Below are 15859 nucleotides of genomic sequence, written 5' to 3'. Positions count from 1 at the left end.
CAATAGTTGGCTGGGGCTCTGTCCAGTGTTACAGGTATCCCTCCATACTGACAAACAGTGTAGGAATCAACTGCTGGATTGAGGAATGCGGGAATGATGGCACTCCACAGATGTGTAAGTATCACTTACAGGCACTGCTTGTAGGAGGTAGCAGCTGTATATGTTAATTATTGGTGTTCTTAATGGTATTCTGTTGTGTTCTGTTTTTCCCACAGCTAATGCAGAATGAGCACTGAATGTGTGGACCTATGAAAAAAGAATGAGAAGGATGAGAGATGCAAGTGATATGTATGCTTCAGACCATACTGTTATTTTAGCATTAGGAGTAAATACAGCTTATTGTGGTAAAAACATGTATCACATTGAGTATGCATTTTTCCACTGTAAAGCAAAATTATGCCTGCATTAGTATGTTACTTAGAACAACAGTCCAGTACTACAGAATAGACAGGGGTGGTAAGTTAGAAAAACACACATCCAAAGTATACAGTAATTGTTTAAGTTGACCTAAATATTGCAATGTAAAGTATGACCTATATACTAGAGACAACAAGAGCATGCTGCAGATTATCATTATAACACTGAACCTGTATCTATAAAGTGTAAAAGGAAAGAGTGCTTGCATTATGCTGTATTACAAAGGAAAGGTACGGTATTACAATAAACACTGCTTGTGGGTTTGACTACCACACCCCCATATTTAAGACCAGCTCTTTATAATACTGTTTTAGGTTATCATCAATAAAAGTATAGTACTGTTACATATTCATAATGATAGCATTAGAAGTGCAGACCTCTATAGCTGTGGCTCATATGGCCTGCTGTCAAAAGTAATCAGTGAACATTGAACATGCACATGTGTAATATATGCCCCCAAGAATGACTGTTGGATGCGATATGATCTGCACTATAGTGTGTCTGTGTTAGCAACAGGGTAGTATTCAAAGTAATAAAGGTATTTATTAGCATTTTGCATTATTGTAAGTAAAATGTATCAGAATATTGAACATTATTTGTAGATATTTTTGCATATCTGTGTGGTTAATAATGTTATTTCTTTTCTTTTTCTCTCATCCCACCCCTTTTCTTCATTTGTTTTTTATGTTATTTATATTTTTTATTATTATTGGTATTATTATTATTATATGATGTATATAATCATATATTTCATTATCATAATTCTTTTTTATTACCTATTGTTTACATATGTATAATTTTTATTGTTTTTCTGTTAATACCTTTTGAGTTCATATTATTTTTCATTGTGTCTGTTATTCTATTATTTACTATTTTTGTATTAATTTATTATTATATGCTTACATTTTATTTAATGTTATTCCGTCCATTATTTTTATATTTTATTTCAATTTTAATTTTATTTATGTTATTACTACAGCATGGCAGGTTAGGCTAGTTCCCCATGGTCCACCTACACAATACCAACTGCTAAGAACTTTCTTTATTACTTGGAATACATGTACAGTGATTTCACTTGACAGCAGGCCATTCAAGACAGAGGTCTAGGGGTATGTCACCTATACTCCCTCCACTGGCTATGGCACCAAGAACAAGCACTTATGGCAGCACCCTCCCTGCTGCCCCTGCCCTACCTGGACCCTCAGGTAGTTCTGCCCCAGAGAATAGGCCTGTGGTTCCCTCTGGGAGCAGAGGTAGAGGTGGTGATTTTGTTACCCGAGCTGATCTGTCAGGTCTGGTGTGTAGGATTGTGCATCATTCAATTGGTGCATGCCTATGCCAAGTGGAGACACTGCTGTCCATTTTCATTTTGAATAATAAAAGGACATGCAGACATCAGACACTGTGGCCATCGGCACAGTGAGGTGACAGTGATGACAGCCCAATGGGTCAGGACTCAATTTTCACTGTCACCAAACATGGCATACATAGGTCTGCGATATCCCACCCCCACCCCAATAAAGGTGTTCAACCCTTGTGTGTTTTTTACTGACCCTGTCTCTGGTCTTGTATATCTTGTCTATTCCAAATGCTTCCTCACTTTCCCAACTTACCTGCTATAGACTTGTTTATGCCTCTTCTCCAACATTCCACTTCAAATGCTATAATGATGATTACATAACAGTTCCGTATTTTTATTGATGACAGGCTAAAACAGTATTGTAATCAGCTGAGCTTTATATATGGGGAGTATGGTAGTAGAATCCACAAGCAGTGACTACTGTAATACTGTACTTTTTCTTTTGGAATGCAACAAAATGCAAGCACTCTTTCATTACACTTTATAGACTCGTTCACTGTTATGTGAGAATGTGCAACTATTGCTTTTTGTTACAGATCATATCTCTCCACCTTTTAGAGTAAGATATCTTGACATATCATAAATAATTCAGTGTGCAATGACCCATAACTAGGAACATATTTCAAATATTGCTGTTACATACATGGATAGTTGTACAGGATTTGTGTTAACATACATTTTGACATCCATTCTTTATTGACTTTATAAATTACTTGCCAGACAACCATGAATCCTACAATGAACAGACCAAAACAGTGATTCTTAAATATGGGTATTTCACAGAAATAAGTACAGTTGAAAGCTGTGCTACAGAGTAATGTATGCATTCTTGCTTTTACAGTTCAGATATGCATTCCCAAGTTCATACAACTGTATGATATAGCAACTAATCCATCTATCACTGTTAATGCTGCATCAACAGTACTTTATATAATTATGCTTAGTTACTACATGCTTGTCGCATCATGGCAAATCGCCTCTCATGGGACCTCCATTTGAGACCCTGTCTTCTGCAGTTGTGGAAAAAGGGAAAATGAAAATGCATTATGAATAACAGTTTTTACCATATTCAGTTTGAATATTTACATCTAAAGCATACATACACATCAATGGGGTGTACCCTGCCCAACACATCCTGATCAAGAGTTCAAGGGTATCTCTTTACCTGTGGTGCAGGTCATCTGGCAAGGGCCCTGGCCAAACTATCCCAGGCTTCTGATTTATATTGGGAGCCGGTGTAGTTCTCCTGCAGCAGCTGGGGCCCATGGTCCTTAACCCAAAGCCCAGTAAAGACCTTGGACTCATGGACACCCGAGCACTCTGCGCTGAAATGCACTCTCTCTCTCCAATGCCTGCCACTGCTGCATAAGGTTGAGCTCAAAATGCCTAAAGTACAACTGCCCATTCACCTTTAAATAGCATGTTTTCCACCAGCTGCGCTTACTGAGAGTGCACACTGTCTACATTTTGATACATTTTCAAAAGCTGCGTGCCACTTCCCATTACACAAACACAGTGAAACAAATGCATTGGTTTGCACAATGCTAAGCTACAATGTCACAACAGTATAAATAAAGTTTGTATACCCTGGACTAGAACTCAGAATCATCTGCACTGTAGTCCAAGACTATACACATGTTACCGCAGGATTTGTTACCTGTAGTCTGTATTTTACTATGCATTGTTAATTTGATGCACATAGTGCAGTCCCACTTACAGGGTTTGCTCGATGCCAGCAGTGCTCTGCAATAGCAATTGAAAGCATCCGGTTTCTATTTTTGGATGTCTGGATCAAGTCTGATACATGAATGGTCCTGTTGCACAAGAGAGGTAAGCATTGCCAAATGCTGGGTGGCACTGAGCAAACATGGGCATACATAGAAAAAAACTTAGAAAGAAAATGAACTATATAGATATAAATAGTTCTGGCAATCTTTCCAGGGTTTTGGCTTGTATATTTGTGGTGTTCCTCATAAAATTTGTGGTTTTATAGTAATCATTCGAGATGGATGGCACTAAATACTGACAGTACGGGGGTGGGTTGTCAGTGCTGTCCTGTACATGGATTCATTATCCATGTTGTTGTACAAGGTTTTGTGGCCAACACTACTGGAGTGCCTCAAAACCTCACTTAGGCACACCGAGCAACATTAATATGATTGTGCATTGCTGAGAGCACATCATGGCCATGCACATGGATACACTCTGTGTGGGCTCTACTCGGAGCCTACATAGAGTTCATTGAATTCTGCAGTGCAACTTTCACAGTATATAGCATAAGCTATTTATTAGTTGTACAAGTCAATTAACATACTGAGAAAGCATGGAGCTTTTCTTCCTGAATATCTGGTGAAAAGGGGCAACATATGCCCAGAGGGACAATACCAATAAACAAATGTTATTAAATTAATATATAAATAAATAAATGTTCTCCAATGTTAGTGGTCAGAAATGAATAGTGTGGAAAAGCATAGGTAAAGTTCTGCATTGGTTTTAATGCTAATTGCAGAAAAAAATAGTACCTTTCATCTATAACTGCAGGGTTGGTTCTTCCTCTTGTATGTAGGAAATGAAATGTTTTAGAATATGCAAATACAAGATACAGTAACCTCAATAGTTAACACCAAAACAAAGCCTCGTTTTACCTTCCTAATGGTTAGATGCCATTGCATTAACTTTAGAACACATACCATTACACACACACACACACACACACACACACACACACACACACACACACACACACACACACACACACACACACAAATATAACTATGTAAACACATAAATATAACTATCCACACACAACCCCACACACAAATACAGAGTAACATTAGTTTTCTCACTCACATTCATACATACAAACATGTATACACCACACATAGATAATAGCCTGTCTTTTCTCAATGATTGTAGTCATATTGCAGTCTGAAACTTAAACATTTTCCATATTATATCAGTAAAATGATCTTGTAGCACCATCAAAGAGTTTTAACAAGAAATGCTATAAACCTGAAATGTGAACATTTGTAAAATAGAAATAATAATTCCATATGGCTTTTAAGATTTTTATCTCATCTTATACATACATGCTGTTCCACTTACATCAGCTCCTGTTACATAAGGCCCTTCTGAATGTATATCCTTGTGCTATTTCTTAAACATGGATGTTCAGGTCCATTTTCTTTCTCTTCTTCTGGATGGTTATGCATTCTGAGCTGGTTAGGAATTTGTTGAGTAGCAGATGTAGTATCTGCCCATCCATGAAACAGTGTCAGTTACGTTGCATGTTGCTGAAACACGTTTAATCTTTTTCAGTTCACCTAAAGCTACACAGATGCCTATGAAACTGATTGGCTGATCTATGCTCACATTATGCAACAGAGGAGCTCTGGGTAGACTTGCAGAAGTAGTTGGTAGAATGCCACAATCCCAAAATAAGAAGTCATTATTTAAGAAGAAAAAAAATTACAGTTATTCAAAAATCATAACTTTTTTAAACCACTGAACCACTGGGTGCTGCTGCCTGACATGCTTTATCATGGTCATTGGGGGGGATCTATCAGATAATGAAAGGAAAGATAATAAAACATGATATTTTTCTGTTTTTTAATGACTATATAATTTTATTTTATGCTGTTAAAGGTGCACAATCATGGAAGTAGTGATCATGACTGTGCACCTTGAAATGCTCATGTTAAAGGAACATTTTTAATTAAATTGCAGAGCATTCATTGGGGTTGTAGGTATGGGAAGGAAGCTTTGACTTTTTAGCTCACACTGCAGACATGGGCTGGTCTTTTGCAAATATGGTGCTATTGGCATGAGTGAGTTAAACACTGTTCCATTTATGATAAGACGGATTAAAGGATAAATGCATGTTGTTAGTGTCAATAATGTCTCCTCACTTAGGGAAAATAACCAGTAATATTCCCCAGTACTCTGTACTAGGGCCCTTCCTGCTTGGCATTTATTTCTGTGACTTAAGCACTCAAACAAAGCTCTCTGGGTGAACTAATACTTTCTGATGATTTTAAGCCAGGTGTAGTTTAATTAACCAAAGATACTAATATTCTTTAAATGGAATTAATACTCTTTGACTTCTGGTGTATCAAAAAGGGGGCTCAGACTAGGTGGTAAAAAAAATAAATAAATAACATCTCCTTTGGAAAACTATGACCTTCTGTATGATTGACACCCCATTTTCAGTGAGTCTGTGATCACGGACATGGACACCAAGGTTGATGGCTCTATCTCCTTTGAGCATCATGCAACAACTGTGGTCAGAAAATCCTTCCACATTTCACAATTAATCCTGTAAACTTATTCTGGTTGATTTTTTTAAAAGGTTTCTATAGCAACAGATGAGGGGAAAGTAGTATACACTGCATATCCAGTCCCTGAAAAGGCATTTGACACCATCCCTCACTCAGGTATCATAGATAACATCTTCCAGTAAAATGGAAATCCTTATTGACTCACTGGATAGCAAACTGAATCACAAATAGAACCCAGAGAATTAGGGCCATGCCTCCTGCAAAAGATCTTTCACTAGTAATGTACCACAAGGTTCAGTCCTTGAGCCACTCCTGTTGATGGTTTGCTTCTTGAATCTTAAAGCATTTGTTAAGGTTATGGCTCACCATGTTTGCAGACAACTGTAAATTAGTGCCATCAAGGGAAATAGTCAGTTATAAATTAATGCAGACCGTGGAAAGGACACTCCAGAACGTATCCAAAACTATCCAGTGCAGGTTTGTGATTTTAGTATGCAAGTGATATTTGAGGAAATGCCTTATCTTTGAGCATATACTCAGTACATCAACACCAAATGTGATTGCATAAAATTTGGAATATTACCCTGTAGGATATAATCAGAGGGGCCAGATAACTGATAAAAGTGTTTTTTTTCCCACTACTACCTGGGTGACTGTCCGATCTATCTAAACTGCAAGTATTTCTACTTCTTGAACTGTTTTAAACTGTTAAAAGTTGTTTTTGCACCTGCACTTTTAAAGTTTGTCCTGTTTGTTGCATTTACCTGTTGAGGCTACACACTCAAGTGCGCTAGCCTGTGTTACATATTTATTGCATTTTCCTGCTGTTTGTTGCAAAAAAGAAAAAAAACAAAAAAAATGTCCTTGTTTCCCATCTTTCCTGACCTAGAGTAGTCCAAATACAGGCTTTGCCGTATTCTGGACTTTTGGAAAGTTCCTGTGTTGCCCATTTCCTTTCTTGGATAAAGGGAGGCTTCTTTGTTCACCAGTGGCAGTGGGGAGCTTAGAGCAGCCTATCTATCCCTGGAGGAGTGTTCCCAGCACAAGAATCTGGTAGTCTATTGGCCATTTTGGGCCAATTTCTAGCTCTTTCAAGTCCCCCTGTATAAAACCTGCTTTGGCACGGTTTTTGCGCTTGTTACTACTCAGCCAAGCTCCTCGTGGTCCTGCAGAGTGGTGCTAGCAGCAGAGAGGCTAAAAGAGTGACTGCTAACCTGATATGTGTTTTTTTCCTGCTACTGCCTGAGCGACTGTCCGATCTAGCTAAACTGCAAGGATTTCTGCTTCTTGAACTGTTTTAAACTGTTTAAAGTTGTTTTTGCACCTGCACTTTTAAAGGTTGTCCTGTTTGTTGCATATACCCGTTGAGGATGCACACTCAAGTGTGCTAGCCTGTGTTACATATTGATTGCATTTTCCTGCTGTTTGTTGCAAAAAAGAAAAAAAAAACAAAAAATTATCCTTGTTTCCCATCTTTCCTGACCTAGAGTAGTCCAAATACAGGCTTTGCTATCGTCTGGACTTCTGGAAAGTTCCTATGTTGCCCATTTCCTTTCTTGGACAAAGGGAGGTTTCTTTGTTCACCAGTGGCAGTGGGGAGCTTAGAGCAGCCTATCTATCCCTGGAGGAGTGTTCCCAGCACAAGAATCTGGTAGTCTATTGGCCGTTTTGGGCCAATTTCTAGATCTTTCAAGTCACCCTGTATAAAACCCGCTTTAGCGCATTTTTTGCACTTGTTAATACTCAGCAAAGCTCCTCGTGGTTCTGCAGAGTGGTGCTAGCAGCAGAGAGGCTAAAAGAGTGACTGCTAACCTGATAAAAGTATTTTTTTTCCTGCTACTACCTGGGTGACTGTCCGATCTAGCTAAACTGCAAGTATTTCTGCTTCTTGAACTGTTTTAAACTGTTTAAAGTTGTTTTTGCACCTGCACTTTTAAAGTTTGTCCTGTTTGTTGCATTTACCTGTTGAGGCTACACACTCAATTGCGCTAGCCTGTGTTACATATTTATTGCATTTCCCTGCTGTTTGTTGCAAAAAAGAAAAAAAAAAAAAATTATCCTTGTTTCCTGTCTTTCCTGACCTAGAGTAGTCCAAATACAGGCTTTGCTGTATTCTGGACTTTTGGAAAGTTGCTTTGTTGCCCATTTCCTTTCTTGGATAAAGGGAGGCTTCTTTATTCACCAGTGGCATTGGGGAGCTTAGAGCAGCCTATCTATCCCTGGAGGAATGTTCCCAGCACAAGGAACTGGTAGTCTATTGGCTGTTTTGGGCCAATTTCTAGCTCTTTCAAGTCCCCCTGTATAAAGCCCACTTTGGCGTGGCTTTGCACGATTTTGCGCATAGCGCAGCATTGGGCAGCTCCGCTTAATTGGGTTTAAACCATTCTCGGCACCACAAAGTCTTCTCTTCACTTTTTCCCTTAGAACTGATCTAGTTCTCATGATAAACACCCTATTCCTACTCTAAAGCCTGTCACCTGCTCACTAAAGCAATTATATAAGTCAGCACTAAAAAATTAAAAGAACTGCACCCTCACAAACTCCCCTTGAGTTCCTTATTTCCCATTGGCCCTTTTTTTCAATTATAAAGGAATTCCCAATACTATTCTAGCATGTCCAAAGGTCAGTTGTCAATCTCCTCTCCGGTCCAGCTGGTGTATCTGGGAATATTGAGGCAATGTTACAACTGCCTCATGTACACAGACAACCCTCTCCTCCTCCCAACAAATTCCAACACATGTGAGAGATGCAACCATATAGCCAAACTGGAGGCTAAGCTCTCTTAACTCAGTACTAGCATAACCAGTCAGGAAGAGAAGGAAACCACACTCACTACAATTCCAGTCTCACATAGACCTACCACGATAACAAACCAAACACATAAACACACAAAAACATACTTGGAGGCTCTAAATAAAAATCTGCCTAAGCAGCAGAGACCTCCAAAGCAGACACCCAAGCAACCGCTACCCCAAAACAAAACACGTGCAACACATAGCTCACAAAGCCAGTGTGCCGAACAGTCACAGCCCTTAAGGCTAACCAACACAACTGATACACTTGTAATAGGTGACTCTATCATCAGGCAGACTGATGTCCCACTCATCAGGCTGAACAAGGAGAAGGTCACGGTGAGCTGCCTGCCGGGTGCTAGGATCCGCCACATAACACAAGCACTCAGGTCACTCCAAGGCAAGTACAAATATGATTCAGTCATTGTCCATGCTGGTGTGAATGACCTGAGACGTACCTCCCTGGACTACATGAAAAGAGACATAGTGGAGCTCTCTGAGCATGTAGTCCAGGCCAGTATGACCCTGACCTTGAGTAGCATCTTACCCTCACCAAGAATGATGCCACAATATGAAGACAAGATGATCAATTTCAACAATTGGCTTAAGTATTGGTGTCATTCAAAGGGGATCCAATGCCTGTCAGCCTGGGATGACATGCTCGACAAGCCACGGTGCTTCACTATGGGACAGCTTGCACCTGTCACCCTTGGGCTTTCGGATTTTGGCAAAGGCTCTTGCCACCCCCATAGTGCCTTTATTAGGCAAGGCTCAAAAGACAAACCCACCTCCATAGGTATCACAAGGGATAAGAAACTAAGAGTAATGCTACTCAATGCCAGAAGTCTAAACCTCAAGATGAACACACTCAAAACTCTCCTTAGCATGGAGAACATCGATAGCTGTACAGTAACAGAAACCTGGTTCAAGGCTCCCGAGAGCACCCCAGCACTACCAGGTTATACCTCATACCATGCTTTTTGGCCCCAAAACTTGGACCGAACCACAAAAGAAGGGGGTGTATCAATATTCGTCAAAGATACCCACACCTCCAGGTTGGTGGCACAGCACGAAGCATCAGAGACTATCCATGTGCAACTAACAGTGGGTAAAACTGCCTTCCAGTTTATAGCCTGCTACAGACCACCCTCCCAAACCCAGGAACCCCACTCAGCCTTCCTGAGAACACTGGCAAATATGAAGGTCTCTCCAAACACCATTATATTGGGCAACTTCAACTACCCAAACATAGACTGGGAGTATTACTCTAGCTCCAACACCCTATCCCAAAGGTTCCTAGAATTTATAAACTCAAATGCTATGAAACAACTTGTTACCACTCCCACAAGAGGGGAAAACATACTGGACCTGATCATCACCAACATGGGGGTCTATGCTCCAGATCAGAAGTGTATCCCTCACTGGTAAGATCAGACCATAAACTAGTCTCAATGGATATTCACATCCCGACACCACCCGCTGCCCAGAAAACCACAGTGAAAAACTTCTCTAAAGCAAATTTCACACTCCTCAAAACCGAGGTGGAATGCTTCAAAGCCCCCGGGCCTGTGGAAAATACGGCCTAGACCGCAGAATCCTTTATAAATGCATTCTATGAACACCTTCAGGAATGCATGGATCATGCAATCCCAAATAAAACCAAGACCCAATCCTCCAAAGGCAGGCGTCCTGTCTGGTGGACCCCAGCCATAAACAAACTATACAACAGAAGGAAGAAGCTACTACATGAAAATCCCAAAAAGGGAAGGCATCTCTGATCAGTATTAGCAAAAAACTACGGGCACTCATAAAATCGTCTAAGGCCAGCTTCGAGAGAAAAATTGCACAGGACACTAAGGATAATCACAAGGATTTCTTTAGTTATGTTAGGAACCTGGGTGGGAATTCCCAGATATGCTCAGAATTAGTCCAAAAGGGCAAATATCTATCCCAACAGAGTGCTGCCCCCCTGCCATCTCAGATGCTCAGGTAAGAGACGCCCTCTCCAAAGCAAAAAGCACAGCATCAATGGGACCAGACGGTGTCCCGGGCTGCGTCCTACATGAACTCCAAGAAGAGCTAAACCCAAACATAAAACTACTGTTCAGTCTCAGCCTTACTACAGGATATGTACCCAAAGAGTGGCGTACAGCAACAGTGGTCCCTCTTCACAAAGGTGGTGCCTCAATGGATCCTGGAAACTATCGCAACCATAAGCCTGACTAACTTGGTCTGCAAAGCTATGGAAAGGATCATCATGGACCTCATAAATAAAGATATTGGGGACCTACAGACACTGGATCCTACCCAGTTCAACTTTGTTAAGGGCAGATCCTGCCTCTTAAACCTGGTCAATTTCTTTGAAACAGTCACCAAGGCCATTGACGAGGGGAAGGTGGTCCACAAAGCCTACCTGGACCTCACAAAGCCTTTGATACACTACCCCACTCGGGAATTATAGATAAGCTCACCAGCTTAAATATAAACCCCTATGTCACTAGATGGGTTGCAAACTGGCTCAAGGACAGAACCCACATGGTTAGAATTGCTGGAGCCATGTCAGACTCCAAACCAGTTACAAGTGGTGTCCCACAAGGCTCAGTCCTGGGACCTCTCTTGTTTGGTATATATTTCTCGAAGGTACAGGCCAACACGGAAGGACTGTGGCTGACCAAGTTCGCAGATGACTGCAAACTAGGCACCATAATCGACTCTCCAGCCGACACAAGCATCCTACAAAAGGGCCTCATAGAAACAGACAACTGGTGCCAGAGCCATGGCCTCAAGCTAAATGCCAAAAAGTGTATAGTCATCCCCTTTGGCAAAAACAAAGTGCCCACAAATTGCCATATAGGTGGTAATCCATTAAGTACGGAAGAAGTAATTAGGGACCTGGGGACCCAAGTTGATAGCAATCTCTCATTTGAAAACCACGTGGCCAAAGTGGTTAGAAAAACATTTTATATAGCCCACCTAATCATGAAGGGATTCACATCTAGATCAGGGGAGGTCATCGTGCCTCTTTACTCATCCCTCATCAGGGCCATAATTGAGTACAAGGCCCCTTTTGGGATGTACCTTACCAGACACCTGCAGCAACTGGAAAGACCCCAAAAGTACCTCACCAAGAGGATCAAAGGGCTTAAACAGATGCCATATGCTGCCCGGTTAAAGAAACTCCAGCTCTACTCAGTGGCATACCGCCTGCTCAGAGGCGATCTGTGCCTGACGTATAAAGCCATGTCCAACCCAGAATTAATGGACATGCTGCATCTTAGAAAATCCAAATCCCATCGAGCTACGCGCTCGAGAGACTTGAACCTCAGCACTGAAATAAATAGGACATGCTGGAGGGACAGATTCATAACCCAGAGGCTCCCTTCACTCTGGAATAAAATCCCAGTGCAGGTTAGGCAGTCCCTCATTGGCTCTCTTCAAGAGGAATCTTGATGAGTGGATGGGAGATCATAGGTTTACCTCGGGTATCACTTCTGTGTCAGTATTAGACAGAGGCACAGTATACTAACCTCGAAAAAGGGCATAGCAAAATTCATTTAAAATGGGTGGCGAAAGCCAAACACACTCTGGCTAGGCTTATAAATGCCCTAGGGCAGATAGCCTAGTATGAACCTATGAACCTATGAACCTATAATGCTGCAAACCAAGAACATTATCAGATTAACTCATAATTCACATTATTTGCATCTTGGGAGGTCTATGAGTAGGCATTTTCTGGAAGAAAAATGGTATAATGCCCCTACTGCGTGCACGGTCTACCTCTTCTGTAAGTACACTAAACACTATTTCAAACTTAGGAGTCAATTATATAAAATTCTTTTGAAATAACAGATAAGAAATTGTAATAAAAATGCTAGAATATACTAGAGCTGTGAGAGGTTCAAAGGAGTATTGTCTCATTTCTTTTGCTAGTGAGGGTCACTGATTCATATTCAATAGATTAAAATTGAATGGCAACTTAGAAGGTGAAGGCTAGACTACAGATTTACATCCATGTAAACTTTCTTGGAGAAGTTGATTGGCATTATGGTGTTATTGAAATGATGACTGTGGCATAAGCATTTTATTCAGGGCCCCTTGTAAAGTTGGCAGTGGCCAAACTAATTGCATTTTCTAAAACCGAATTAGAAATACTCTGACCAGTGCAGGTGTCTAGTAGTGGCTTATCCTGCATTGTATGGGACTCTGCTGCCTGGGAATTTCCTTAATGAAAAGTTAAAAATGCAGTATTTAATATGGATGATAGTTCTATGCTTTGGCTACACATGTAGAAAAAGCAAGTACATTGCCCAGCTATACCCCAATATGTCAAACATCACTGATAATTTCCAGTTTGTTCATCTGGAGGTGCAAACGATGATGAGATACAAAGTGGGTTTTCCAGCTTACACTTCATTCTAATATAACAGTTTTAATTTTGATGAAATTAAATTTCAGTTCTCTTTGCAGTCTTGTTGTTAAAGGTACACCTTTGATTTCATTTCCTGATGTTCGGTGTTAAATAGAAATCCAAAGAAGCAAGCATATGAAAGTGAATAAGCCATATCTGTTTGCTCCCGCACAGAAAAGAGTTAAATACAAAATGTTGGAAGGCACAAACATGTCACTTGATTACGAGACCTGAGTGTGAAATACTCGTTTAGCCGCTTGAGAATTGAGATACTTTATCTAAGGCCAAGGAGTGTCTCTGATGAGTACATTTGATAATAAGCTGATTTTGCCTGAAGGGTGAAGAGCAGGGAAAGAAGAAAATCATTTTTGTATGCACCATGTTCTCAATTTCCTTTTCTGAGTTACAAAAGGGCAGTAGGACAATGACTTTGTACCAAGTTGATTGTTGCTGCAAGCAACAAGTACAGTATATGACCTTTTGTTAATCATCGGGAAATAAACCTAAACAATTTTACATCAAGATTATATATTGCAGCACTTAATTTAGCTTGTCTGATTATCTTATTTTATGTTAAAATGCACATACAATATCTTCAACTGCAAAGGACTAATAAATATAATATTAAAATATTTTGCTATTCAAAGCGGTAATGAAAAATATTTTCATAATATTTGAATACACTTAAAATTTTAACTATTACTTGCTTCACTCCTCAACAATAGCTTTCTTTCTTTGTAGAGTGCTCAGTTAAAAATAAAGACCTTCTTGTTAAGTGAGGATGTATTTCTGCATTCATGCAGACAAAATGCTGCATTCAGTAATATCTTGTATTTCCTTCTTCATTGTCTAAGGCAATGAACTTTGAAGTCCTTTTCAGATACTCAGAAGTCTAGAAATGTGATATGCATCATTGTTTCTTTATTTTAAGGTATTAGACTATAGTTTTTTAGAAACATAAAATGCCTCACCTTTTCTGGATTTTTTGGTTATTAGTCTACATGGGCAACAAAGTTCCACATTTAAAATATGGCTATATTTTATGCACCCATGAACAAACATATTCACATTCATAAATAACATGAGTTTCAGAGTGTTGCTGTAGGCACAACATAGAAATATTTCCACCACTTTTTAAAGAAATGACCATGATTTGTATATGGGCTTTACTTCTGAAAAGCTGAAAGCTGACATTCTGAGTGGTCATCAACTCCTCTAGTGATATTACTACCTTCTTCTTTACAAATATGCTAATTTCATATCATACTAAACCATCACTGGCCCATAATGGAAAATAGCAACATACTAGCTACTCAATGAAAAAGTCGAAAGATAATTTGTGGTTGCATCACACATGACATGATACACAGACGTGTTAGTGGCGTATTCCTTACTACTGCTTTTTAGAGGCGAACATTTATTAGTAGACTGTTGCTGAAGTTTGGAGATCTTTGTAAGATATACTTGTCTTTTAGGCTCATATTACTTAACTGATACTAAATGCCAAATTGATAAAGCTTTGCTGCATTGTGATAAGCAATTCTATGTGACGATCTGTAACATGCAGGGTCTGTGCAATTCAGTAAACAATTACATTATATGGTCAGGTGAAAAACAGGCTTGGCTGTGTTATAAGCTAATGACTGCATAGTGAAGCTTGGGGATTCAATAAATTCTGTGTAGGCTTAGATAAAAGCCTACATGGAGGTTATGTGAAGCGTGAAGAGCAGCAGTGCTAATTGCATATGCAGGCTGCTCATTGCACTTATAAGGGACAGTGCTGCCAGCCAAGAACACATGTAAAGCAGGACAAACACATTCAGACATGTAGACAAGTTAACCGACTAGCAAAGTTGTTCTGTGAGATTGTGAGGATAGCCACAGTGACTACCAGGGTTTAAGTTAAGACAATGACTGCAGTATTAACACATTATAGAAAAGTGTACTTAGTGCAAAGTACAGTGCAAACATGTTTTTGGCATGCTGAAATAAAAGTTTTGCTGCTGATCAACGAGGGTACAGAGACTGCTATTATTAATACAGTAGTCTGGGGAAGTGTGTGTACTGAAAAAGGCCACAGACATGAGTGGTAGGAATGAAGAAAGAGGAGGATGACAAGTGAAGCATGATAATGTACACCAGATAAGGGCATGTCAATGTGCATGCACCCCAAAGACAAGACAGTGGTAACATGAACAGAAATCACATATGATCATGCTTCTTATGGAAGTTTTTACTTTAACTGGATTATTTATTCTGAAGGTAAGCTATTATACTTGAGTTTAAATTGTGCATTGTTACTGCTTATAGTGTGATTTGAAGTCTTTTAATCATGAGTTGTTTTGTCTGCCTAGGATCATAGGTGCTATTTTCACAGCAAACACCTGTTTTATTAAGATGAACACTGAGGTGATTACATATTTGTATTTAAATGGATGTTTTCTCTGTGTTTATAGATCCATAATTTCATACTGATTTTTTTCATAAATGTTTTATTTATTTTTATGGGTAATATAGAATGTTTGCTTTACAAGGCAAGATCGTTATTGAACTGTCAGAGTTTTTTAATGATTTTAGGTCTTAAATTTTTTGAAGACGTGATTGC

Source organism: Protopterus annectens, chromosome 5.part0 (genome assembly GCF_019279795.1).
Source record: "Protopterus annectens isolate FY-2018-M chromosome 5.part0, PAN1.0, whole genome shotgun sequence".
NCBI classification, from domain to species: domain Eukaryota; kingdom Metazoa; phylum Chordata; order Ceratodontiformes; family Protopteridae; genus Protopterus; species Protopterus annectens.
This window is presented reverse-complemented; position numbering follows the sequence as displayed.